We start from the raw sequence: 26233 nt of genomic DNA, 5'->3' as shown, positions 1-26233 counted from the left end.
AAGTAATAAACTTGGCTTAAGTTTTAAAACTTTCCCTCTAACTGCCCGGTGATTCGTCGGGTGCGGGATGATGAAGCCAAACGCTGATTGGGTGAGTGCGCCACTCAGTGTCCTTCTCTGTCGCATCTTTCTTTCAGACCCCTGGGAGCTCAGTCTTACTTCCTATACAGATCTTTATTTTTAGACCTTTTTTCTTCGCGGCCTGAATTGCTGCAAAAACTGATATTTGACTAGCAGGATCCCTTTCAACATTGAAAGCTACTCCGCGTCAGTACAGGAGCCTCGGCGCTGCAGGTACAGGAGACACAGACATCCATCCCTCTTGGTGACCGGGTCCCGTGAAACCAAACTGTAGCTCATAGTTTTCACATCAGAACCGCCACAAACGTAAAAGCGCAGAAAGGTGAAATAAATAATAACATTGATAACGCGTTCTTCAAAGACATTTAATTTCACCGTTGAAATTAGTTTCAAGCTCCTAACTCATGTACATTTTAAGAAGTGAGAATAAAAATGCTGCCCAACTGCCGTGACATTGCCACCCGCAATGCCGTCACTCGGATTCGAACCGAGGTTGCTGCGGCCACAACACAGAGTACTAACCACTAAAGGATCACAGCGAGCTCCTTGGACTCTGAAAGGAGGACCCTGGTGTGGCTCTGATAGGCTTCGAAGAGGCCACAATGTCCGTGGAGTGGATAGATTTAGCGTTTGTTTAAAACCCATTCTTTTCAAGTTAGATCAGGGTCTTTTCTTTGGGTAGCAGCTCAAAGCAAATATTTACCTCTCTGCTTCCAGTGACAAGACTCCCCATAAACCAAGAAGCCCAGACTGCTTAACAAGATCCACCACTCTGCCCTGCAAGTCTCAAGTGTTCCATGAGTGCTGGGGTCGGGGAAGTGAACACTGCAAAAACTTAATCCACGGCCGACCAAACTCCTCCAGGCCAAGGAGGGGCTCGGAAGAGGCCCCCACATATAGTTGTTTTTTTCTTTTCTGGGTGTCTCTTCAGACACATTCAGCTGCTGATGCTGTCATTATTCTGGGTAGGACTGGGCAGGTCTTTTATTCCCCGGAGTATTTACTAAACCCCCTTGGGCCAGAGCCCTGGGATTCCAGCTTGAGAATCCCAGGACCACGCCTCGTGCCTTTGACAGTCCCCCAGTTCCCAGAGGTGACCTGGAGGGGGCGGGAAAAGCAACTGGGGGTCTTAAGCCACTCAGAGCACCCTGCAGGGCAGTGGTCTAAAAAACGTTTTTATGCAGCGCCGCCCCAGTTGAAAAATAAAAAACATGGGGCCCCCCTCAGAATTTTTCACAATTATTTTATAAAGATGGCAATGTTTAAATATGTCTAGACATATTTAAATATTGCAGTTAAGTACTGTTACCTTTTTAAAAGTGCAATAATATGTTTCTTCTAAAAACAAAACACTGCTATCTGTATAATGCGTCTTTTGGGCAGAGCTTTGCGCCCCCCCCTGGGATCACGTCAGGCCCCCCTAGGGGGGTCCGCCCCCCCAGTTTGAAGACCAGTGCTGTAGGGGAACATGTAAGACTCAGCGAGGCATAAGCAGCACAGCAGAAACGGGTGGTTGCGGAAGTAAGACAGGGAGCACTGATGGGGGGGCAAGAACAGCGCATCTCAGTGGTCATCACTCGTAACGTGGAATCATTTCCCTCCCAGGATCAACACAGAGAAAACACAGGTTCAGCCAGATACCCTACATGGTGAAGCTACCCATGTAGGCAAGCGCGCCAGCTCCCCCGTGGGGTAGTAAGTGCTGTATAAATGATGCAACACATTCTGTGCTGTCTTCAGAAATGCTCTCATCTTTAAAGTCACTCATATCGTTTGACAGTTTTGATTTATTTTAAAAGCAGTTTCCCTTCTTTTAGGAACCCAAGGAGCCTCGGATGTCTGTGTTATTTCCTGCCCTTGTGGAGGTCAGTGCGATGTGTGTTTAACAATGTTCACCAGGTGCTCGAAGCCAGAGCCAGTGAGCTACCAGGTCCAGTGTAGGAGCCCTGCTCAGCCTCTCCCTCTGCTCCACCCAAGCTGTCCTCTCTGAAGTGAATATCAATATATGAGGGACAGGGAGGATTAGGATAGGTACAGTGTGCAAACTCCCTAAACAATCGGTATGGAACAAAGTATGCACACTGTTCCTAAGATAAAGGTAGAAAGAAAATACAGGGGCACTTCAAATTTTAGAAGCTAAAACCCTCACACATCCATTGGATGTCATGCTTCATCCTCGGGTCTGTACCTCGTCGGGCTGGCGCTGCAATGCCCAACGGGCCCCTGTATGGGGGCTCTATGCCAGAGATCTTTTGAGAGTGCGTGCCACAAAGATAAGTAGGAACAAATTCAGAACTACTGTGAAGGACAGAAAGCTAGAAATGTTAAAATTGGCTCGGAAACCCCCCTGCAACCAATTTATTGTGAATGATGAGTCGCGGTCAAGTTTAAAAACAAGGGGAGCATAAGGAAAATAATGTTCCTCTACTCTAACCAATCACACATAGGGCAAAGGACATTGACTCTAGCCCTAACTATTAGGTTGACATGTTTCACGCCTCAGGCGTCCCTAAGGATCGGATGGTGTTTCCTCAGGACCAAGAGACAAAAATCTAAGCTACTCAAAAAACAAAAAATAAATGTGTGCAAAACGAAAAACTTACATGAACAGTTACGCAAAAAAAAATAAAAAATCGGCGTAGACCTGAAAAAGAAAAAGAAACAGACCACAGCAAACTACATGAAAAAAATGTAAATTACACCGTAAGTGATGGCATGTTAACATGCTGAAAGTGGCGAATACATACGATGTTAAATACAACCATCAAAAGTCCCCTTAAGATAGTTAGAAATGTTAAGCACATGATCCGGAGCTTACCCTCCTATATTAAGGCAAGGGCGTCATGGGTAATTGCTGAAGTGAAGACAATGGGCCAAAGTGATTACAACTGCACAAGGCCTTAAATTAGCCAGTGAATACTTTCACCCATTGTGTTCTGTGCAGTTTGTAGTTATACATCCAGCGCTAGAAGACCTGGTGAAATTTGTGTGTTGAGCGTTATATGCAAATAAGTGTATGGTGATAAGGAGGCAGAGGCAGATGTCTGATAGAAAAACGTGGCAAGGACCTGCAGGGATTGTCATTCTCAGCAGTCCATCCATAGCCAGCGTGCTGCTGGTACACACCTCCTTTAAACATAGCTGCCAAGCTTCCGGAGGCCTTAGATCTGACATTTCTATGGTTTCAGTTTGCATGTTAATGAAGTTCTGTTGTCAAATGTGTGACACTTTGAGTGACACTTTCTCACAATAAATCAAACCCACAAGCAGTACTTGAGTGCCACTTTGTGAGTTGTATATTACTGCATCCGGACATGCACCCAATGACCATATGCCGTAGCATCATCCAGAAGTAATGGTGTTACTGATGCTTGTTGGGAGTAGGAGACCCCTGAGTAATAAAAATGACACTGTTGTGAGTAAATAGAACTGAGATGCTTCAATTCTGAGAATATGAGACCGTGTGGTCATCATTCCCAGGTGTGTGGAAGAGGTAGTTGCCTTCAAAGTGACTCACTCACTTTACTCCCCTGCATTACCCAGCATGTAGGCCTAGGGCCCCTAGAGGAGCTATAATTATGTGTCCATTGACATTGTAGCACCGTGATGCGGACACAGGAACTAACATGTAGCATTCAGGTATAGCTCCTGGTTATGAAACCTCAGCTGTGAGATACATAGGCGCTGCAGCGGACTCGTCAGTCAGTAGTTTCTCAGACTATACACACACTCTGCTCTCTTTTATTGCTTCCGTTTGCATGTCTATTAACACACGTGTGTCATGCTTCTTGTCCCCTTCGATTGATTGTTCTGCGTTGTCCGCTGCTACACCCCCCAACCCTCCCACCCCCCATTTGTTACTCACCTGTTTTTCTCCATGGTACACACGTTGCAGAGCACCTATTTTCTTGGTGTTTTACCATGGGTTTTTTTCTCCATTCTTTTTTTGTCATCTATGTTGCTGCCTGTCGCGCGGGACAATGAAAGGCCAGGAACCGCTGTTGTAGGTTTTTCTTTAAAAAAATAAAACTATTTATTCCTGGAAAAAGAAATGAAAGGAGCCCACAACCAAGGCTTCTCGCACCTCGGCCAACCTTGGAGAACTGACTCACCCGAGGCACAGGCAGCGCCAGCAGAACTCGGTACAACTCAAGTAATAACACGAGTGTGCAAAGCACCAGAGAATAACACAAGCAAAGACATTATAACAAGAATACAGCGCGCCACGCGAGGCTGCCAGCAACAATAAACAGATAATACAGATACAACAGCTCCCCCTTTTAAAGAAAAACAAAGCATAGGAGAGGGGAAGAGAATAAAAATAAATACAGGCACCAATAGACTTAAAATCCTTAGATTTGGCAGGCAGACCTGCATTACCAGCCACCCTCCCAGAAGGAGATGGCTGATTGAGTTGGTGACATTCATTCTCTGTACACACCACATTGTCTGCAGGATTGTTGAGGATAATATCACACAGAATAGGATCATCATGAGATTAACACTGCACAAAAACAGCATTACTTTGCAGAGCAACAACACTGTGAGCTAGAATCATAAATTCTACCCACAAAACTGTTACTGTGCTCCTCCTTCAAACCCCTCACATATTTGATTATTCTCTCCTGATCAACTGTGACCTTGAAAACATCTCTCTCGCTCCACCATCCTTTCTTCTGCAGCAGAACAGAACCTTTCGAAGCTTTCCCCTCACCCACTGGAGCAGAACATTTGGAGTCCCCTTTTTCTCTTCATGGGCACCCTCCCCAGAACCCAATCACCTCTAGACAAATCCACACTTCTCACTTTATGTTTCTCATCGAAAAATTCCTCAGTTTGAATTTGTTTGGCAGCTACTGTAGCTGGAACAGAAGATAAATATACAGACTTGCCTTTCCTCACCTCTCTAATGCAGTCAGGCCAAATGGAACATCTGTGACATCTTTTGCATAATAACACAAATGGGCAAACACCAGTGGCGCTATGAGGTGTTACTAAATATGACCAAACCTTTTTTCAGAAACCTTTTCACATCTTGGTTCATAATCAATGCTGTTTGCACACCTTCCATCATAAATGTGTTCAAGTCCTCCACAAGAATGTTAGATGAAGGAGAATAAAGTGCCACTTTGATGTGTGTGATTTGAAACTCAGTTACAAAATTCCTCACACACCAGGACGGGAAATGAGTACCAGTGTCTGTCACAATTTCCTTTGGAGCCTCTTCAATAGCAAGAATATCTCACAAGAACTTGATGATGGAATCAGTATTAGGAATAGCTGTGAAATAAAAATAGACCCATTTAGAAAAATAGTCCACACGTGCCATCATGTATTGTAACATTGCTAGTAACTTCATTGGTCCAGCAAGATTTAAAGCTACATTCTGCAAAGTTTCTTCAGGATAGGGCACAGTGTGAAGAGGTGATTCATGCAATTTCCAGTGTTTATCCAACACCAGACACATAGCACAGTTGTTCGCATATTTGGTGACTTGGAACTCCATGGCTGGCCAACAATAAAATTGTTTAAGAGCTTTACACATACTGCTGATGCCCAAGTGACCCCTATGTGCCCCTTCAATGAGAACCTCTCTCAATGATGCAGGTGGTACACAGACATCAACATGCAACAACATGCCATCGACTAAGGAAAGGTCCTCTCATACTTGGGCATAAGGCCTTAAAGCGGGCTCAACATTTCTTTCCTTCGGCCAACCATTTTGTATGTACAAACACACAGTTCACAGTATAGGATCTTTACTTGCAGTTTCCAATCATTGCATGTAATGGTCCTGGAATCACACAAAATATTATGCACTAATACAATCACACACTCGTCCTCAGCAGTACTGTTTACAAACCCATCAGACACAGGAAATCTAGATAAACACTCTACCCATACATTTCTTTCCGTCAAGAATATATTTTAAAGTAAAGACAAACTCTTGCAGCTTGGAAAGTAGCCTAACAAGTCATGCAGAAGCTTTTCCCGAACCATTAACATTCAGTAAATTAAAAAAAGGAGTGTTGTCTCTATGCTTATTAAAATGAGCACCCCAAATGTAACATTTAAACCTTTCAACAGCCATGGGGGAAGTCAATGCATCACGATCAATTGTGCTATCATTTGTTTCAGCAGAGGTAAGGGTGCATGAGGTAAAGGCAATAGTGTATTACTTATCCTCTGCAAATTGGGATAACACAGCTCCAATACCAATCTGGCTGGCGTCCACAGTTATCACACGTATTCTTCCAGCCACAAAGAGAGATAGCACAGGAACTGAGATAACCAGTTTCGTTACACTTTGAAACACCTGCTGAAACTCATCCAACCAAATGTATTTAAGACATTTCTTGAGAAGATTTCCTAATGGTTTTTATCACAAATGCATAACCTTTATCAAAGCATGAGTAGTACTCACTCAAACCCAGGAAGGACTGAAGCCTGTATTTGTCCCTGGTTGATGGAGCTTCTTTAATAGCTTTTATAAGTGAAAAAGTTGAAGAAATTCCTTTGGGACCAATGGAATTCCCCAGATAGTCAAAAATTCTGTGCAAGTAAGTTGCACTTGTCAATGCACGAAGTGATGTCAAATTCCTTAAACTTCGTAAAAACTGTGCACAAAATTTGATTGTGCTCAGCCAGTGTCGTTACAAAGATGAGAAAATCACCCTGGAAGGCCTGCACACCTACAACGTCCCCCAAGATGGTGTCAATCAATCCTTAAATGATGCTGGCTGTTGAATCGAACTCAAAAGGTAATATTGTAAATTTATACACACCAAAAGGGGTTACAAGAGTTGTGAGCTCTTTTGACAGATCATCCGAGGGAATCTGATGATACGTAGATTTGAGATCTAAAAATTAAAAGAACTTTGCCTCACCAATGTTCGCTAACAAATCCTGAATTTTAGACATGGGTGCCATTCTACCACAATATTTTTGTTCTGACTGTGCATATCAGCACAAATTCTGATATCACCATCCCTCTTGCGTACTATTGACTAATTGACTCACCCACTCAGATAGCATGTTTGATATTGCCATCTTTAATCATCTTTTCAAGAGGTACTTTCAACTCCCTTCTTACACTCAACGGTACTGACAGCACCTTGTGAGCGATTGGCAGAGCATTTTTTTAACTTAACGGAATGCACATAGTTCTTTACCCAAACAAAAGCATTCTTGAAAATCTATGGGAAATATTTGACAATTTCTTCTGATGATTGCTAAATAAAAACTTGAACAAAAGACACAGGCACATTCAAAATTCACCCAGGTGTATCAGCCACAGGCACTAACATAAGACCGAACTTGGATAGATCTGGCTATTCCACAATGTTCTGCCCTTGATTGCCACATAGACCTTGGTGAACACCTTCCTTCCGAGACACATGACAAAGTCCTCAAATTACCCTACCATATCGATGTCCTGATCTACATATCCTTTTGGGTGAACGTCAGGTTTATTTAAAACTACAGATGCTCTCCAGTGTGCATTAAACAGCACATCCGAAATAATGTTTTTTTGGGGGTCCCAGAGTTGCACATCATGTCAGTTGTAATCATGTGCCCTAAAGTTACTTGGAACATATGGTCCTTAACCTTCTCTGATACCAGCAAACTAACTTCAACATTCAATACCAAGTTACTATAATAAAAATGTATTTCCCCATCCAAAACCTCAACACTGCTCACATTTGTTGCAGTTACACAGTTTGCTCTCATTGCATTTTCCCAATTTTGCATACTATGTGAAAATGCCCTTGTTTTTAGGCGGAATGTAAACGTACGACCTCTTGTATAGTTTTAAGTATACCTCTTCTGTAAGCTTCCAGCTATTTCATTTGTTAGTTTCAGTGTCATTTAAAAATCCTTCCTTGCTAGTCCTCAGTCATGCCTCTTTGTCCCTCCTTCTGTGTGGGAGCAGGGACCAACTACGGTATATTTATGCTTGGCCCTGTTTATCTGGTCTGCAGGGTGCATTTTTTTAACTTTGTTTTCTGCTCCTGTCCAGGGAAGCTTCCCTTTTCATATGCTGAGCATTCTTGCTCTGAGATTAGCTGTAAACAAGGCTTAAATAAGGCTGATGTCTTGGTCACTTTTGGTCTTTGTGGGCTCTCTGCACCCTCTCTCAGCTGCCTGGCTCCCGCCCTTCCTTGGCCTGGATTTTCCTTACCAAGTGTGCCTGCCTGTGGTCCCTGGTGTTGAGAGCAAGGGCAGAGAATCACTTGTAATAGCTTACAGCCTAGGCACCCAGCTCTACCAGGGCTCCGCTATTCTCAGATATAGCGTTCACTTCTGCTCCATACTGAGATCCCACTTGCAGTTCAGTCAGTGCACCTCAGTTCACACACTGCAAGCCCTCAGCTCTGCCAGTACCTGAACCCCACACATGCTGTCTGCCAGAGCATCTCAGTTTTTGCAGTCAGTAAACACTGCTGTTACAGTAATGGCAACTTGCGTGCAGCTCCAGCACTGCACCTCAGTTCACACACTCTAAGCCCTCAGCCCTGCCAGTGCCTGGAGCCCCATACATCGTTTCCAACAGAGCACCTCAGTTCTTGTGTGGCTGCTACAATTTTAGCATAATTATAGATTTGTTGCATTTTCCACTTAATCATTCGTCTGGTGCACAGTCTATAGATCTTACTAAAAAAAAATCTTTCTCGCTTAAACAGTTCAAAAGTTACTACAAATGCAGCGACATGTGTTGCAGCGCAGTGGAAGGCCCTTTGCAAAACTGCTCTGATCACCTTTCTGTTACTTATTGCTATATTTGGGTGTTAAAATGGGCCTATTGAGGTGCAGCCAATGAACAGACAGTATTACTACGTTAAAAAATGACGAAATAATGGAGCAATACTATTATAAAACATGCCGCATTATGCTGCATAATTTGCCTTTTCTTGTTGCATAATTTATTGAACCCTGTCGCATAATGTGGCCCTCTCCTGCTGCATAACTCAGTGGCCAGGCATACGATACAGATACAACACTGCCTAGCAAGGAACAGTAATTAAATTGGTCTACTTGCAGAGAGTGTAGATTGCAGAGAGTGTAGATCAAACAAAAATGAAAACAAACAAAAAGTAAACGAAACGTGATGGTGATGTGGAGGTATGAAACTCATGACCTTGAACTTATCAGCCCTGCCTGCCACCCAACTGAGCTAACATGCACCTCCTGGCTAGAACACTTTTTCTGATTCTTTTCACCAGTTATCTACCTGTTTTGGCTGGAAGCAGGAAGGGTAGTCGCAAGCTGCAGGCACAGTCATTTGAAATAAGACATTTTAGAGGGAGGGCATAAAGAGGTATTTCCACCACTGTGGGGATCAAACTATGGCGTCATAAACACCAGGCCCATATCACTGGTATCCGTCATACTCCCAGCCCAGTAGTAGTACAACAAATCCACAGATGGAACGGGAAGAGGGACAGACGAGGTGGCCGAGTGGTGAAGGCAATGGACTGCTAATCCAGCGTGCTCGAATCCCATCTTCCTCGTATCTTTTGCTTTAGTTTACTTTAAATATTTATGAATAACAACTTTCCATGTGCCTGAAAAAAGACCAAAAGTCATTCTTTTCACTCCTCAAAGCCAACAATCAAGGCTTCTCTAATCTAACCCCCAGCCCCTCTTTAAAGTGGTGCAAACACCTCCTTGCTCTATGCTGTGATTCTGGCCTAATCACTCAAACTGTGCCTAAAACAACAACAGTAAAACCCTGTAGTGTCATCTGATGCTCCTGTAAAAAGAACCGATGTCCTTGGACTGAGTTTGCGCTGGACATGATCTTGCAGTTTTAGTTCGAGCTATGTATAAAAAACTGCACATAGCGCGAACCGTGGCCGAAGGTATGGCAGCGTTTTACATGAGCACCAGTTCCATTACAATAGGAAGGTTAATTTTAGCAACAGGGAAATCACGTGATTTTCTCGGACTCACAGTATGGTGAGTCCAGGCCGAGACACCAACCTGCTTTCGCTTCCTGTAGAAAATCAATCCATTCACCGCACTAAAGTGCTCCATTCCCTGTTGTACCGAGGATCAGCTTTATTACCACTCATATATTTTACTGATTTTCTACTTGTTCATCTTATTCTTAGTGTGCTGTGTGCACTCACGAGTCCTTCTAACCAGTGGCAATTCCATAAATGGCCTGGAGATGTCGCTATCTACACCCAGTATCCAATCTCCTAAACGCCCCCGCCCTGGTGCGGCAGGTGAAGTGCACACCACGTGCAGCTCGAAGAAACAGCAGCAGAGAAACATACAGTTACAGGCTAGCTGAATTTACTGGGTGGTGTCACCATAAGATTCATGATGCAAACCGGAGCTGTGACCCTGCGTCAAAAGTCTGAGACTTCTTCCTTTGCATTAGATGGGATCACATGAAATCTTACTGTAAGCAGGGGAATCTTGGAATACATTTGTATCTGAAGCTAGGGAATCAGAGATCCCTGGGTGGGCTCAAACCACCAACCTTTTGGTTAACAGCCGAACCATCTAACCGATTGCGCCACAGAGACCATGTACAGCACGTTGCCTGGTCATATTACATGTAGGGCACAAAAGTGTGAAATGACGCGACAGCGCGCTCAGCCTTGCAGTGGTTATCTAAGCTACACCACAAATGCTATCTAGATCGCCTACTCTTCAACTTCAGCTCTGGAGTTCTTCACAAGGGGAATGTCAAAGTGTTTTTCAGTGGGTGCTGGGGAGTGTTTTGGATTTCACTGACTTATTGTTAAACTAGGTTCTTTGCCAGTGACACAGGGTTGGCACCGTTTGGTGGCTTTGTCATTGCAGGTTTCAATTCCAGGGGTAGTTGGACTTCATTGAATTTTATGAAGGTGGCTCAACCTCTCCCATGTGGGCTCTACTGAATGTCAGATGCTGAGAGCTTAGGCCGAAGCCCGCCTCTGTTATCTCAGAGATATCATGCAGTCTTCGCACAATCATTACAAATGGCCGCAGTGATGAGCTTGGAGTGAAGGCAGCTTGTTGGTGGTCCCTTGACTAGTCCTTGGGCGAGGAAGACTGATTATACAGGACAAGTCGGAAAGGGACTGATGGAGGACACTCCTGCCTTCTAACCGTAAATCTAGCAAGTGGTGAGGTCAAGGGGAGGTTTGATTTCCTTAAGCACCGGGGCTCCTCTACATTCCAGGAGAAGTTTATCCGTGCAAGGTTTATTGTTTACCAATCTAGACTAGTGTATAGTTAGTTGGTTTTTATGAGACCAAGGCATCAGAAGGTGTACAGACTGCACAGAAGTGCCAGAGCATAGATGGCAGCACCAACCTTGGACAGGTTGGGGTCCGCATTCCGACTAGTTTCTTAGCCAGTGGATTCAATTCTAGGGGTGTGTGAAGCTCGTTTACATGTCTTTAACACAAATAATGCGAAAATTAGGAAGTATGGAAAATTATGGGCAATAAAAAGCTGCATTTGTAGCAATATATAAGTGCATGATGCATCCTAGCTTGCTTTTGGATACAAGTATACATCTCACTCTATACAATAGTGTAAAAAAACTCAAGAGCAGCAAACAGCAGTCACTTACATTCTGTTCTTTTAGTTTGTTCCCTTGCTCTAGTGATAGAGTTATTAACCGAACAGGCTGGACATTACACACAGTGGCCTGATGGCATAGGTTCAGACATTTCATGAAGTAAGCATAACGTGAAATGGTGGAAATGATGTGAGATCATGCTGCTGTAATAGGAACTTTCCACAAGGCACTTCAAGTCACTGCTAAATATATTGAGGATGGTGACGTTTTGGTGGGTTTGATGCAACCAGGAGACAGACAGTTAATTGGAGGTGTGAAAGTCCAGAACCTGAAGAAATTAAAATCCAAGCCTGTGTCCAGCACCATGGATGATGCTGACGTGTCATTTGAGCAAATCCAAGGTTATCCATGGTATCTATTTCTTGGGCATATATGGTGCAGGATCGATTTTCTCAGATGTGCAGGTGGCTCAGGAAGGATAAACAGTTAGAGATGGGCACTAAGCGTTGCCGCAAGCCCATAAGATTGTCAAGAAGTGATGAGTCCACCTTTTTGGTAGAACAAACGAGAGTGTATGCCCGCTGAATTTACATTTCTCAACGGTTCTCGTCGTTCTGGCTCTCGCAGGAAACTATCTTTCTTTTTCCTGTCTCTGGAACAAAACGAAGCTTTAAATGAATGAAGCTTTTGTTTTGTAAACAGAATTTATTGAAAAAAAATGCTGAATAAAATAAGTCTTAGTCATGCATACAGAAATGGGAAGGTTAGCACCAGCAGGTCTATGTTACATAGCATGAAGTACAACAGCCAGTTATGCCACAATTCCACATCAATTCCCGCTTGCTATTGTGCATACAGTCAATATTGCTATCCCTTCCGTTGGTGTTTATTCTGAAACAACCTCTCCCCTCCCCACAGTGTTAGTAGATATGTACATGTAGTATGGGGTAGAGATCTTAATATGGCTAATCATGATCACTGTGCCCTTCTAATTTAAGAGACGTGAAACTTGACTTATGTGTAACTACTGCCACCTTCAAACTTGCCTCTTGTAGGTGTGATATGTGGTGTCCACGCGTCTGAGGTCGCACGAGCCGTGTAAGGTATCCTAGTCTTGTGTCTCAGGGTTCCGCTCTGTTTGTTCTGACTGCAATTCTGGAGCTGTGTGGATGTCAGCCATTAGATGTGTCGATCTGTGCGACTACCCTCCGGCTAGAGGCTAGCTGTTCCCTTTGCAGCGCTATAGTGATCTGTTCCCAGGCCTCCTTCAACTCGGGGAATTCCCTTCCCTTTTTCAGTTCGTTATGCAGTGCCGATCCTTTACTATCAGCCCATTTCTTGAGTTCCCTTCTCTAGTCCCGGAGGTTGGGGCCTCCCGGGCTTTTCCAATTCCTCGTCAGCTCTCTCTTAGCTATAATAAATGTTAAAGAAGATTCCCGCCAATAAAGTTATGGGGGGGAACTGCCAGGCCCTCATTTTTCTCCCCAGTGCCACCATCCGCCATCCAGCGCACCAGCCATTGCAGCTGTGCGGCAAGGTAATAGGCGTCAAAGTCAGTTACCGCCAGCCCCCCCCCCCTCCATCCGAGGTCTCTTCAAGGTAGTCAGCGGAACCCTGCGTCTACCCCCTCCTCATATGGACGCAGTGATCGCCGTATCCAGTTCTCTGAACAGTGCGTGCGGCACCCAAAGCAGCAGCGCCACAAAATAGTACAACAGCCGGGGCAGCGCCACCATTTTGAGAAGCTCAACCCGTCCAGCTACTGAGAGCGGAAGCGAGCCCCAGAATCCAAAGCTTGACCTCAGAGTCCTGACTGCCCTTCCGATGTTAACGTCCAGAATATCTAAATGAGAGTGGTACACTTGCACACCTAGATACGAAATGCAACAGGGCTCCCATGTCACTCCACCCAGCTCCGTCGGCGGTTCACATCCCGCCATCAATGGAAACAAGAATGATTTTTCCAACTGACCCCCAATCCCGGCAGCTGACCGAACATCGCCACCAAGGCCTGTGCCCCCTCCCTCTCCGGGCCAGTGTCCCGTAAGAATAGGAGTACATCGTCTGCGTATAGTGCAATCGCATGGTGCCGGTCGCCTCGGGTCAAACCCCGATACCAGGTGGCAGCCCTAGCCTGGGCTGCCAAGGGTTCGATTGCCAAGGTAAACAGCAGTGGTGACAGGGGGCAACCCTGTCAGGTGCTACTGCCAACCGAGTATTGCTCTGAGACGCCTGCTCCCGTCCTAACCCTTGCTTTGGGGGCTGTATAGAGCAGCATTGTCCATTTGATAAAACTCTCCCCAAAACCCATATGTGTGAGGACCGCATACAGTTAATTCCACTCAAAGCTGTCAAATGCCTTCTCTATGTCTATTGGAAGGACTTCAGACCCAGGTTCCGAAGAGGCCACAGTATCCTTAAGGTAAAGCAGCCGACGTATATTCTGGGCAGTGCTCCTAGTAGGAATGAATCCCGCCTGAGCTGGGTGTACTAACTTTGTCATATAGGGCAGCAATCTCATCGCTAGCACTCGGCTCAGTATTTTATAGTCCGAGTTAAGCATAGAGAGGGGCTTGCAAGCCCTGCTATCATCAGCTGGTTTGCCCGGTTTGAGCAGCGGCACTATTAGAGCCTCTCTCTTCGAGCCCGGGAGGTGTCCCGCTATGCGTGCCTTATTATACAATTGCATTAACTTGGAGTCAAGCACCTGTGCATAAGTGGCATAGAGCTCGATGGGTAGGCCATCCGTGCCTGGGCTTTTCCCACAAGCCAGCCCTGCAATGGCAGACCCAATCTCTGACAACTCGATGTTCCCTCCCAGAGTGCTGAGCACTTCATCAGTTAGCGTATGGGGCGGCAGTTCCAACAGGAGATCTTGTAGCTCAGACCTCGTCCCGCAGGATGAGCTGGTGTGGAGGATGGCATAATATTTGCAAAAGTAAGAGTTTATATCGGTTTGGTGGTAAAGCTTATTCCCCGAAGGGGTAGTGATCTCCAAGATGGGAGTTCCTCGTTTAGCGGGATTGGCCAACCATGCCAATAGCGCCCCTGATTTATCTCTTTCGGAATGAGACCTCGCCACATATTGTTCATAGTCGAAGCACCTTAGTGTCTCAGTGTGATCGGCAACTCTGTCCCTGGCCTTCCGCTCCTCTCCCTGCAGCTCCAGGTGGTCCGGAGACAGTTTCTCCAGCGACCTAACTTCCGTCTCTCCTACAACAATGTCCCGCAATAAGGACCCTCTGATCCCCGTGGAAGTTGCTATGCAGCGGCCGTGCACTACCTAGCACTTTGAATGCTTCCCATAGTGTGTGTGGTGAAGGGGCAGTGGGTTCGGTGTCTTCAAAGTAGTGAGTGATGTGCTCCTGAATCTGTTTTCGGAATGCAGGGCCCTCTAGTGAACCCAGTTTGAGTCGCCAAGTGGGTATTCGTGTAATGACTTGTGTCCATGATAAGTGCAACAGGATCGGATTGTGATCAGAAATAGTTTTCCCCAAGTACTACGCCGCCGCGACTGCACATGCACCTCCGGGGTACAAAGAAAGGTATTGAGCCGCACATGCAGGTCATGGGCTGCAGAATATTGAGAATATTCTCTGGCCATTGGATAAAGAGTTCTCCAAGTATCTAGCCATTGCCACTCTGTCTGCCACTCTGAGACATTTTTAGCTAGGCGTTCACAGTGGAGTCCCGCAGTGGTGGGTGGGACTTATCTATACTAGGGTTGTGCTCGCAGTTGAAATCTACCCCAAATATACCGTGTGTAGCATGTGAGGTGCTAAAGTATTTGATAGTTGACAGAGGAACGCACCTTGCTCTATGTTAGGAGCATACACATTTATCAGCGTTATATCTCGTCCTCCCAAGCGGCCGGAGGCCACGACAAAGTGCCCACTGGGGTCTGTCAGTGTAATAGTAACCTGGAATGGGACTCCCGCCTTAACCCATATCAAGGCACCTCTTGCGTATGCTGAGTAAGTTGTGTAAAATAATTGGCCCCTCCATCTCCTCTGTAGTGCTGCGCCCTCCGCCGCCGTCAGGTGAGTATCCTGCAACATTGCTACATGTACCCCTCTTCTACACAGTTGGGAATATACCTTGTACCGTTTAGTCATATTGTGCATTCCCCTTATATTCCAAGAAATCACTTTGTACCCCTGCGGATCACCCATTAGGAATATCCACCAGCCGCTCCTCTCCGCACAGCTGCCATCCGATGACCCAGACCGTAACACCCTCCGGACACAGATCTTTTACAGGAAAGCCATTTAACAGTTCCCTCTTTAAACAACCAGAACTCCCTCAACTCCCCTTCCCCAGGACAGGAGACTGAACGATCCCCCATCTAAACTTTTACAAACTTAAGTTAATTCTAGGTGAGCGGGCATAAAGAGACGCTCATGCCAGATAAGGTGCAGAGCTCACGGCCCGGGGTTAACTTTCATATCTTGCTGTGGGCCTCATAACTTGCGTATCCTAGATGCCTTGAGTCTGGTAAAAGTTCCGATACTGGGGCAGCCCATCAGATGATGCTCTCCAACGTCCCTGGCGTCACCACCAGCAGTTCCAGGCTCGTAGTCACCGAACTTGCACACTCCACCTCTGAGTCCGACCCTCCGTCTCCCTTGTCGTGCCCGCCGAGCATGGGCTGCTGTTTCTCTGACTGAAGGAGGCCACTGCGGCTCGTTGCCTTTCTGCATGTGCCTCCTCTGATGTGGGCGCCGCGCTCTTCCACCTAGATCCCTTCGTGCCCCGGCATCTGCTGCGGGGTCTGGTGTCTCGGGGTGTCCCCGTCACCGCTGGGCCTCCCCGTTCCTCCAGCCAGTCTCTCGCCTCCTGAGGTGTCTGAAAGAATTGTGCTCCCCGACCATCTGCCACTCTCAGTGTGGAAGGGAATAGCATAGCGTATAGTATGTTTAATTGCCGTAGGTGTTTCTTGATTTCTAAGTACATTGTTCTCTGTCTCTGCACCTCTTGTGAGAAATTGGGGAAGATACGATCAAAGTGTTTTCTATCCTTATTTCTCCAGCCTTTCTGGCCTGTGCGAGGATATGGTCCCGATCTCTGTAATGCAGTAGGCGGGCTATCACCGGTCGTGGCATGGCTCCCGGAGGGGGGGGGCGCGTGAGTACCCTAGGCGCCCTCTCAAGGGCAATGAAGCGTGAGAGACCCTCCGGTGCAACGCTCTCCGAGATCCATCACTCCAGGTATTCAGGTAGGTTGTGGTGCTCGATTTGTTCGGGAATACCTATTATTCCATATTGTTCCTTCTGGATCTGTTTTTCAGCATCTTCAGCGCGGGCCATTAAGATCTCTGTTTTCTTTTCCAATTTAGTTATCCATTCCTCGGATACTGTCAGCCCAGGGTTAAGGGCTTCCGGAGTTCGCTCCGTCGTCGTCACCCGCTCCGCAAGGCGACATTGATCCTCTCGGCGCAGCCCCAAGTCTACCGCCAGCGAGTCAATCTTTGTTTCAAGGCTTTCCCTGGAGAACGTAATTGCCTGCATTATGTCTCCCAGCGAGGTTCCTTCAGACTAGTTCTCAAGCCCCGTTCGTGTTGCCTTGGTAGGGGGGACATGGGGCAGCCCCACTGCGCACCGGCGTCACCCATTGTGTCCTTTTTCTTCCACTGTTTGCCCATCCTGTGGGAAAGGGGGTCATCAGCCCCGGCTCAGCGCAGCTGACCACCCCAGCCGATATCCACTAGGTATAGCTCACCTCCTTAGGCTGTTGTCCGGCGTCGCAGTCTGAGGCTCAAAGCCCAGTCAGGTGTCTTCCAGCTGTTATCTCTCCCGGCTCCGCACGGCCCGAGGCAGCAGGAGGGAGCCCAGAGCAATCCAAACCACGGGGCCCCCTCTCCATTAGCAATGGAGGGGAGGTATGTCTTGCAGGGATGTACGCCCGTCCGGGCAACGCAGTGCGCTCCTCCCGGAACCCGATGTCCCTCTCGCCACGAGCATTAACGAATGAAGCTCTGTAGTAGTTTTTCCAGGTGTGCTGAGCCCTAATCATCTCCATACACTAATAGCTGACTGGTTAAATGGCCAGTACCATTACTATTGCAAGCTATTGCCTAGATCCAAGGATAGGACACAGCACCTTAGCCAACACTGCTAACACTCAGAGGCAACAATAATGTCAGATAATAACAAAGAAGAATACAAAATGATGACTCGAATGGTTGAATTGATGTCAGCCTCTAGTAATTGCCTCGAGTCTCTCAAGTTTAATTTTCTCACTCACGGTGTCCCTCCAAAGCTAGAACCAGCCATTTGTAAACCAGCTTTGGTCCAGCTCCATTATGAATAGTCCAGACCAAAGGACTAAGTCTTGACCTTCTGAAATGTTCAATAACAACCCCAGACTGGGTGCAGCCCTGTTGTACCCTATCGGTGAGGTGCAGCTTTAGTCTGGGCATACCCATCACACTTGGTGTGTTTCGTTGAGAAAAATCAAAAAGTGAAGTGTTCAATGTGTGAATTAATCTCAGCCACTGGTACTCTGGGCTGCAATCCAACACATCTGTTTTTTCTCACTGCACCACTCCAACCACTGACCAACACAATGCAAATAGCCTTGGTTCTGATAAAATAAGAACAGTCCAGGTCAAATCAGCAGCCCACATCTGCTATGAACGCGATCACACAACAACTTATTAGTGAGGTGCTCCTATTGCACTTTGAAACAGCAAGCATAGGAATTGTGTCTGGATATATGTAGGAAGTTGGCTCTTTATATACTGTTTCAATGTAAGAAATAGTGTGCACCGAGTCCAAGGGTTCCCCTTAGAGGTAAGATAGTGGCAAAGTACATGATCCTAATGCTCTATTTTGTGGTAGTGTGGTCGAGCAGTAGGCTTATCAGAGGGTAGTGTTAAGCATTTGTTGTACATACATAGGCAATAAATGAGGAACACACACTCAAAGACTTACTCCAGGTCAATACGTTTTTATATAGTTTATATTAAGAGCCACAGGTTCAAGATTTACAGTTAATACTCTAAATGTAAGGTACTTCACTTAGATACTTCAGGAACTTTGAATAAAAACTATATCATGTACAGTCTGTGTAAAAATGGCAATAAGCTACTTTCAAAGTGGACACTGCAAAAATCAACAGTTCCTGGGGGAGGTAAGTAAAGGTTAGATTAGGAGGTAAGTAAAACACTTACAAGTCTCAGTTCTGGGGCATAGGCAGCCCACTGTTGGGAGTTCAAGGCAACCCCAAAGTTACCACACCGGCAGCTCAGGGCCGGTCAGGTGCAGAGGTCAAAGAGGTGCCCAAAACACATAGGCACCTATAGAGAACAGGGGAGCTCCGGTTCCAGTCTGCCAGCAGGTAAGTACCTGCGTCCTCGGGGGCAGACCAGGGGGGTTTTGTAGAGCACTGGGGGGGACACAAGTAGGCACACAAAACACACCCTCAGCGGCACAGGGGCGGCCGGGTGCAGTGTGCAAAGCAGGTGTCGGGTTTTGTATAGGTTTCAAAGGAGAGACCTGGAGGTCACTCTAGCGGTGCAGGCATAGGGGGTGCTTTTGGGGACAGCCTCCACCTGGGCTAGGCAGAGGGTCACCTGGGGGTCACTGCTGCATCAAAGTTCGGTTCCTTCAGGTCCTGGGGGCTGCTGGTGCAGTGTTGGTTCCAGGCGTCAGGTCCCTTGTTACAGGCAGTCGCGGTCAGGGGGAGCCTCTAGATTCTCTCTGCAGGCGTCGCTGTGGAGGCTCAGGGAGGTCGTCTCTGGTTACTCACGGGCTTGCAGTCACCAAGGAGTCCTCCCTGAGGTGTTGGTTTTCTGCAAGTCGAGCCAGGGGCGTCGGGTGCAGAGTGTAGAGTCTCACGCTTCCGGCGGGAAACGTGAAGTCTTTGTAAGTTGCTTCTTTGTTGCAAAGAAGTAGCTGGTATTGAACAGGGCAGCTGTTCACAGGAGTTTCTTGGTCCTGTAGTCCAGGGCAGTCCTCTGAGGCTTCAGAGGTAGCTGGTACCTGTCGGATGCGTAGCTGGAGCAGGTTTTCGAAGCTGAAGACAGGCCGGAAGGGCTGGGGCCAAATCAGTTGTCGTCTTCCTCCTTCCCTGCAGGCTTGTAGGTCAGCAGTCCTTCTTCTTTCTTCAAGTTGCAGGAATATGATTTCCTGGGATATGGGGAGCCCCTAAATACTGAATTTAGGGTTGTGTTTAGGTCTGAGAGGGCAGTAGCCAATGGCTACTGTCCTTGAGGGTGGCTACTCCCTCTTTGTGCCTTCTCCCTTTGGGGAGGGTGGCACATCCCTAATCCTATTGGGTGAATCCTACAAACTCAAGATAGGGGTCACCTCAGCCACCTTAGGGGCTGTCCTGACTGGTGGGTGACTCCTCCTTGTTTTTCTCATTATCTCCTCCAGCCTTGCCGCCAAACGTGGGGGCAGTGGCCAGAGGGGCGGGCATCTCCACTAGCTGGGATGCCCTGGGGCGCTGTAACAAAAGGGGTGAGCCTTTGAGGCTCACCGCCAGGTTTTACAGTTCCTGCAGGGGGAGGTGAGAAGCACCCCCACCCAGGACATGCTTTGTTCCTGGCCATAGAGTGACAAAGGCACTCTCCCCATGTGGCCAGCAACATGTCTGGTGTGTGGCAGGCTGGCAGAAACTGGTCAGCCTACACTAGAAGTCGGGTATAAATTCAGGGGGCATCTCTAAGATGCCCTCTGGGTGTATGTTACAATAAATTGCACACTGGCATCAGTGTGCATTTATTGTGCTGAGAAGTTTGATACCAAACTTCCCAGTTTTCAGTGTAGCCATTATGGAACTGTGGAGTTCGTGTTTGACAAACTCCCAGACCATATACTCTTATGGCTACCCTGCACTTACAATGTCTAAGGTTTTGCTTAGACACTGTAGTGGCATAGTGCTCATGCACATATGCCCTCACCTGTGGTATAGTGCACCCTGCCTTAGGGCTGTAAGGCCTGCTAGAGGGGTGACTTACCTATGCCACAGGCAGTGTGAGGTTGGCATGGCACTCTGAGGGGAGTGCCATGTCGACTTAGTCATTTTCTCCCCACCAGCACACACAAGCTGTGTGGCAGTGTGCATGTGCTGAGTGAGGGGTCCCCAGGGTGGCATAAGACCTGCTGCTGCCCTAGCATAAGACATGCTGCAGCCCTTAGAGACCTTCCCTGGCATCAGGGCCCTTGGTACCAGGGGTACCAGTTACAAGGAACTTACCTGAGTGCCAGGGTTGTGCCAATTCTGGAGACAAAGGTACAGTTAAGGGAAAGAACACTGGTGCTGGGGCCTGGTTAGCAGGGTCCCAGCACACTTTCAAATCACAACTTAGCATCAGCAAAGGCAAAATGTTAGGGGGTAACCATGCCAAGGAGGCATTTCCTTACAATATACATACCAGTTTCCTTCAGGTTGGACCACATCAGTGAGGTGCAGTTTATGTCCTATAGCCCAGTGAGCAAACACTGCACTCATGATAGGCGAGGCCACGAGGAGCAAAGTTAATGACAATTTACCCAGCAAATTACAAATACATGTTGTAAGGAAATGCCTCCTTGGCATGGTTGCCCCCTGACTTTTTGCCTTTGCTGATGCTATGTTTACAATTGAAAGTGTGCTGAGGCCTGCTAACCAGGCCCCAGCACCAGTGTTCTTTCCCTAACCTGTACTTTTGTATCCACAATTGGCAGACCCTGGCATCGAGATAAGTCCCTTGTAACTGGTACTTCTAGTACCAAGGGCCCTGATGCCAAGGAAGGTCTCTAAGGGCTGCAGCATGTCTTATGCCACCCTGGAGACCTCTCACTCAGCACAGACACACTGCTTGCCAGCTTGTGTGTGCTAGTGAGGACAAAACGAGTAAGTCGACATGGCACTCCCCTCAGGGTGCCATGCCAGCCTCTCACTGCCTATGCAGTATAGGTAAGACACCCCTCTAGCAGGCCTTACAGCCCTAAGGCAGGGTGCACTATACCATAGGTGAGGGTACCAGTGCATGAGCATGGTACCCCTACAGTGTCTAAACAAAACCTTAGACATTGTAAGTGCAGGGTAGCCATAAGAGTATATGGTCTGGGAGTTTGTCAAACACGAACTCCACAGCACCATAATGGCTACACTGAAAACTGGGAAGTTTGGTATCAAACTTCTCAGCACAATAAATGCACACTGATGCCAGTGTACATTTTATTGTAAAATACACCCCAGAGGGCACCTTAGAGGTGCCCCCTGAAACTTAACCGACTATCTGTGTAGGCTGACTAGTTTTAGCAGCCTGCCACAAACCGAGACATGTTGCTGGCCCCATGGGGAGAGTGCCTTTGTCACTCTGAGGCCAGTAACAAAGCCTGCACTGGGTGGAGATGCTAACACCTCCCCCAGGCAGGAATTGTCACACCTGGCGGTGAGCCTCAAAGGCTCACCTCCTTTGTGCCAACCCAGCAGGACACTCCAGCTAGTGGAGTTGCCCGCCCCCTCCGGCCAGGCCCCACTTTTGGCGGCAAGGCCGGAGAAAATAATGAGAAAAACAAGGAGGAGTCACTGGCCAGTCAGGACAGCCCCTAAGGTGTCCTGAGCTGAAGTGACTCTAACTTTTAGAAATCCTCCATCTTGCAGATGGAGGATTCCCCCAATAGGGTTAGGATTGTGACCCCCTCCCCTTGGGAGGAGGCACAAAGAGGGTGTACCCACCCTCAGGGCTAGTAGCCATTGGCTACTAACCCCCCAGACCTAAACACGCCCTTAAATTTAGTATTTAAGGGCTACCCTGAACCCTAGAAAATTAGATTCCTGCAACTACAAGAAGAAGGACTGCCTAGCTGAAAAACCCCTGCAGAGGAAGACCAGAAGACGACAACTGCCTTGGCTCCAGAAACTCACCGGCCTGTCTCCTGCCTTCCAAAGATCCTGCTCCAGCGACGCCTTCCAAAGGGACCAGCGACCTCGACATCCTCTGAGGACTGCTCCTGCTTCGAAAAGACAAGAAACTCCCGAGGACAGCGGACCTGCTCCAAGAAAAGCTGTAACTTTGTTTCCAGCAGCTTTAAAGAACCTTGCAAGCTCCCCGCAAGAAGCGTGAGACTTGCAACACTGCACCCGGCGACCCCGACTCGGCTGGTGGCGATCCAACACCTCAGGAGGGACCCCAGGACTACTCTAAGACTGTGAGTACAAAAACCTGTCCCCCCTGAGCCCCCACAGCGCCGCCTGCAGAGGGAATCCCGAGGCTTCCCCTGACCGCGACTCTTTGAATCCTAAGTCCCGACACCTGGGAGAGACCCTGCACCCGCAGCCCCCAGGACCTGAAGGACCGGACTTTCACTGGAGGAGTGACCCCCAGGAGTCCCTCTCCCTTGACCAAGTGGAGGTTTCCCCGAGGAACCCCCCCCCTTGCCTGCCTGCAGCGCTGAAGAGATCCCTAGATCTCCCATTGACTTCCATTACAAACCCGACGCTTGTTTCTACACTGCACCCGGCCGCCCCCGCGCTGCTGAGGGTGAAATTTCTGTGTGGGCTTGTGTCCCCCCCGGTGCCCTACAAAACCCCCCTGGTCTGCCCTCCGAAGACGCGGGTACTTACCTGCAAGCAGACCGGAACCGGGGCACCCCCTTCTTTCCATTCTAGCCTATGTGTTTTGGGCACCACTTTGAACTCTGCACCTGACCGGCCCTGAGCTGCTGGTGTGGTGACTTTGGGGTTGCTCTGAACCCCCAACGGTGGGCTACCTTGGACCAAGAACTGAACCCTGTAAGTGTCTTACTTACCTGGTAAAACTAACAAAAACTTACCTCCCCCAGGAACTGTGAAAATTGCACTAAGTGTCCACTTTTAAAACAGCTATTCGTCAATAACTTGAAAAGTATACATGCAATTTTGATGATTTGAAGTTCCTAAAGTACTTACCTGTAATACCTTTCGAATGAGATATTACATGTAGAATTTGAACCCGTGGTTCTTAAAATAAACTAAGAAAAGATATTTTTCTATACAAAAACCTATTGGCTGGATTTGTCTCTGAGTGTGTGTACCTCATTTATTGTCTATGTGTATGTACAACAAATGCTTAACACTACTCCTTGGATAAGCCTACTGCTCGACCACACTACCACAAAATAGAGCATTAGTATTATCTCTTTTTACCACTATTTTACCTCTAAGGGGAACCCTTGGACTCGGTGCATGCTATTCCTTACTTTGAAATAGCACATACAGAGCCAACTTCCTACATTGGTAGCAGCGGTGGGATACAAGACTTTGCATTTGCTGGACTACTCAGCCAATACCTGATCACACGACAAATTCCAAAATTGTCATTAGAAAATCATTTTTGCAATTTAAAATTTTTCTAAATTCTTAAAAGTCCTGCTAGGGCCTTGTGTGTTAAGTCCCTGTTTAGCATTGTCTTTTAGAGTTTAAAAGTTTGTTAAAAGTTTGAAATTAGATTCTAGAAACAGTATTAGATTCTTTAAAAAGTCTTCCAACTCTTAGCAAAATAATGTCTGATACAGAGATGAATGTGGTGGAACTCGACACCACACCTTACCTCCATCTTAAGATGAGGGAGCTAAGGTCTCTCTGTAATATCAAAAAAATAACCATTGGCTCCAGACCTACCAAAATTCAGCTCCAGGAGCTGTTGGCAGAGTTTGAAAAAGCCAACCCCTCTGATGATGACCTCACAGAGGAAGAAATTAGTGACTTGGAGGCCAATGTCCCTCCTCCAGTCCTAAATAGGGAGAACAGGACCCCTCAAGTCCTGTCTCCAACTGTGTTAGTCAGAAATAGTGAGTCCCTCACAGGAGGGTCCCACATTTCTGAAATCACTGAGGATGCTCTCAGTGAAGATGACCTCCTGTTAGCCAGGATGGCCAAAAGATTGGCTTTAGAGAGACAGCTCCTAGCCATAGAAAGGGAAAGACAAGAGATGGGCCTAGGACCCATCAATGGTGGCAGCAATATAAATAGGGTCAGAGATTCTCCTGACATGTTAAAAATCCCCAAAGGGATTGTGACAAAATTTGAAGATGGTGATGACATCACCAAGTGGTTCACAGCTTTTGAGAGGGCTTGTGTAACCAGAAAAGTGAACAGATCTCACTGGGGTGCTCTCCTTTGGGAAATGTTCACTGGAAAGTGTAGGGATAGACTCCTCACACTCTCTGGAAAAGATGCAGAATCTTATGACCTCATGAAGGGTACCCTGATTGAGGGCTTTGGATTCTCCACTGAGGAGTACAGGATTAGGTTCAGGGGGGCTCAAAAATCCTCGAGCCAGACCTGGGTTGACTTTGTTGACTACTCAGTGAAAACACTAGATGGTTGGATTCAAGGCAGTGGTGTAAGTAATTATGATGGGCTGTACAATTTATTTGTGAAAGAACACCTGTTAAGTAATTGTTTCAATGATAAACTACATCAGCATCTGGTAGACCTAGGACCAATTTCTCCCCAAGAATTGGGAAAGAAGGCGGACCATTGGGTCAAGACAAGGGTGTCCAAGACTTCAACAGGGGGTGACCAAAAGAAAGGAGTCACAAAGACTCCCCAGGGGAAGGGTGATGAGACAACCAAAACTAAAAATAGTAAAGAGTCTTCTACAGGCCCCCAAAAACCTGCACAGGAGGGTGGGCCCAGAGCCTCTTCACAAAACAATGGGTACAAGGGTAAAAACTTTGATCCCAAAAAGGCCTGGTGTCATAGCTGTAAACAGCATGGACACCAAACTGGAGACAAGGCCTGTCCCAAGAAAGGTTCCACTCCAAACTCCCATCCAGGTAACACTGGTATGGCTAGTCTCCAAGTGGGATCAACAGTGTGCCCAGAGCAAATCAGGGTCCACACTGAAGCTACTCTAGTTTCTGAGGGTGGGGTGGATTTAGCCACACTAGCTGTCTGGCCGCCTAACATTCAAAAATACAGACAGCAACTCTTAATTAATGGGACTAGAATAGAGGGCCTGAGGGATACAGGTGCCAGTGTCACCATGGTGACAGAGAAACTGGTTTCCCCTGGCCAATACCTGACTGGAAAAACTTACACAGTCACCAACGCTGACAATCAGAGAAAAGTACATCCCATGGCAATGGTTACTTTAGAATGGGGAGGGGTCAATGGCCTGAAACAGGTGGTGGTCTCCTCAAATATCCCAGTGGACTGTCTGCTTGGAAATGACCTGGAGTCCTCAGCATGGGCTGAGGTAGAACTAAAAACCCATGCAGCAATGCTGGGTATCCCTGAACTGGTGTGTGTGAAAACAAGAGCACAATGCAAGGCACAGGGTGAACAAGTAGAGCTGGAGTCTGGAAGAATGGCCCAGCCTACCAAGAGAACAGGAAAGTCAGTTGGGAAACCAACTACAACACAGCAAAAGAAAGGGAACCTCTCTTCTCTGGAAGAAGTTCTGCCCTCTGAGGGAACTGAGCCTTTGGAGCTTGAACCTTATCAGGTTGAGCTCTTAGGCCCAGGGGGACCCTCAAGGGAGGAGCTGTGTAAGGGACAAGAAACCTGTCCCTCTCTTGAAGGCCTTAGGCAGCAAGCTGCTGAAGAGTCCAAAGGCAAGAAAAATGGAACGCATAGGGTCTATTGGGAAGATGGACTCCTGTACACTGAGGCCAGAGACCCCAAACCTGGTGCCACTAGGAGAGTGGT

The sequence above is a fragment of the Pleurodeles waltl genome, chromosome 12, assembly GCF_031143425.1.
Source record: "Pleurodeles waltl isolate 20211129_DDA chromosome 12, aPleWal1.hap1.20221129, whole genome shotgun sequence".
In the NCBI taxonomy this organism is placed as follows: Eukaryota; Metazoa; Chordata; class Amphibia; order Caudata; family Salamandridae; genus Pleurodeles; species Pleurodeles waltl.
The sequence above is the reverse complement of the archived record's forward strand: the minus strand, read 5'-3'. Positions refer to the sequence as shown.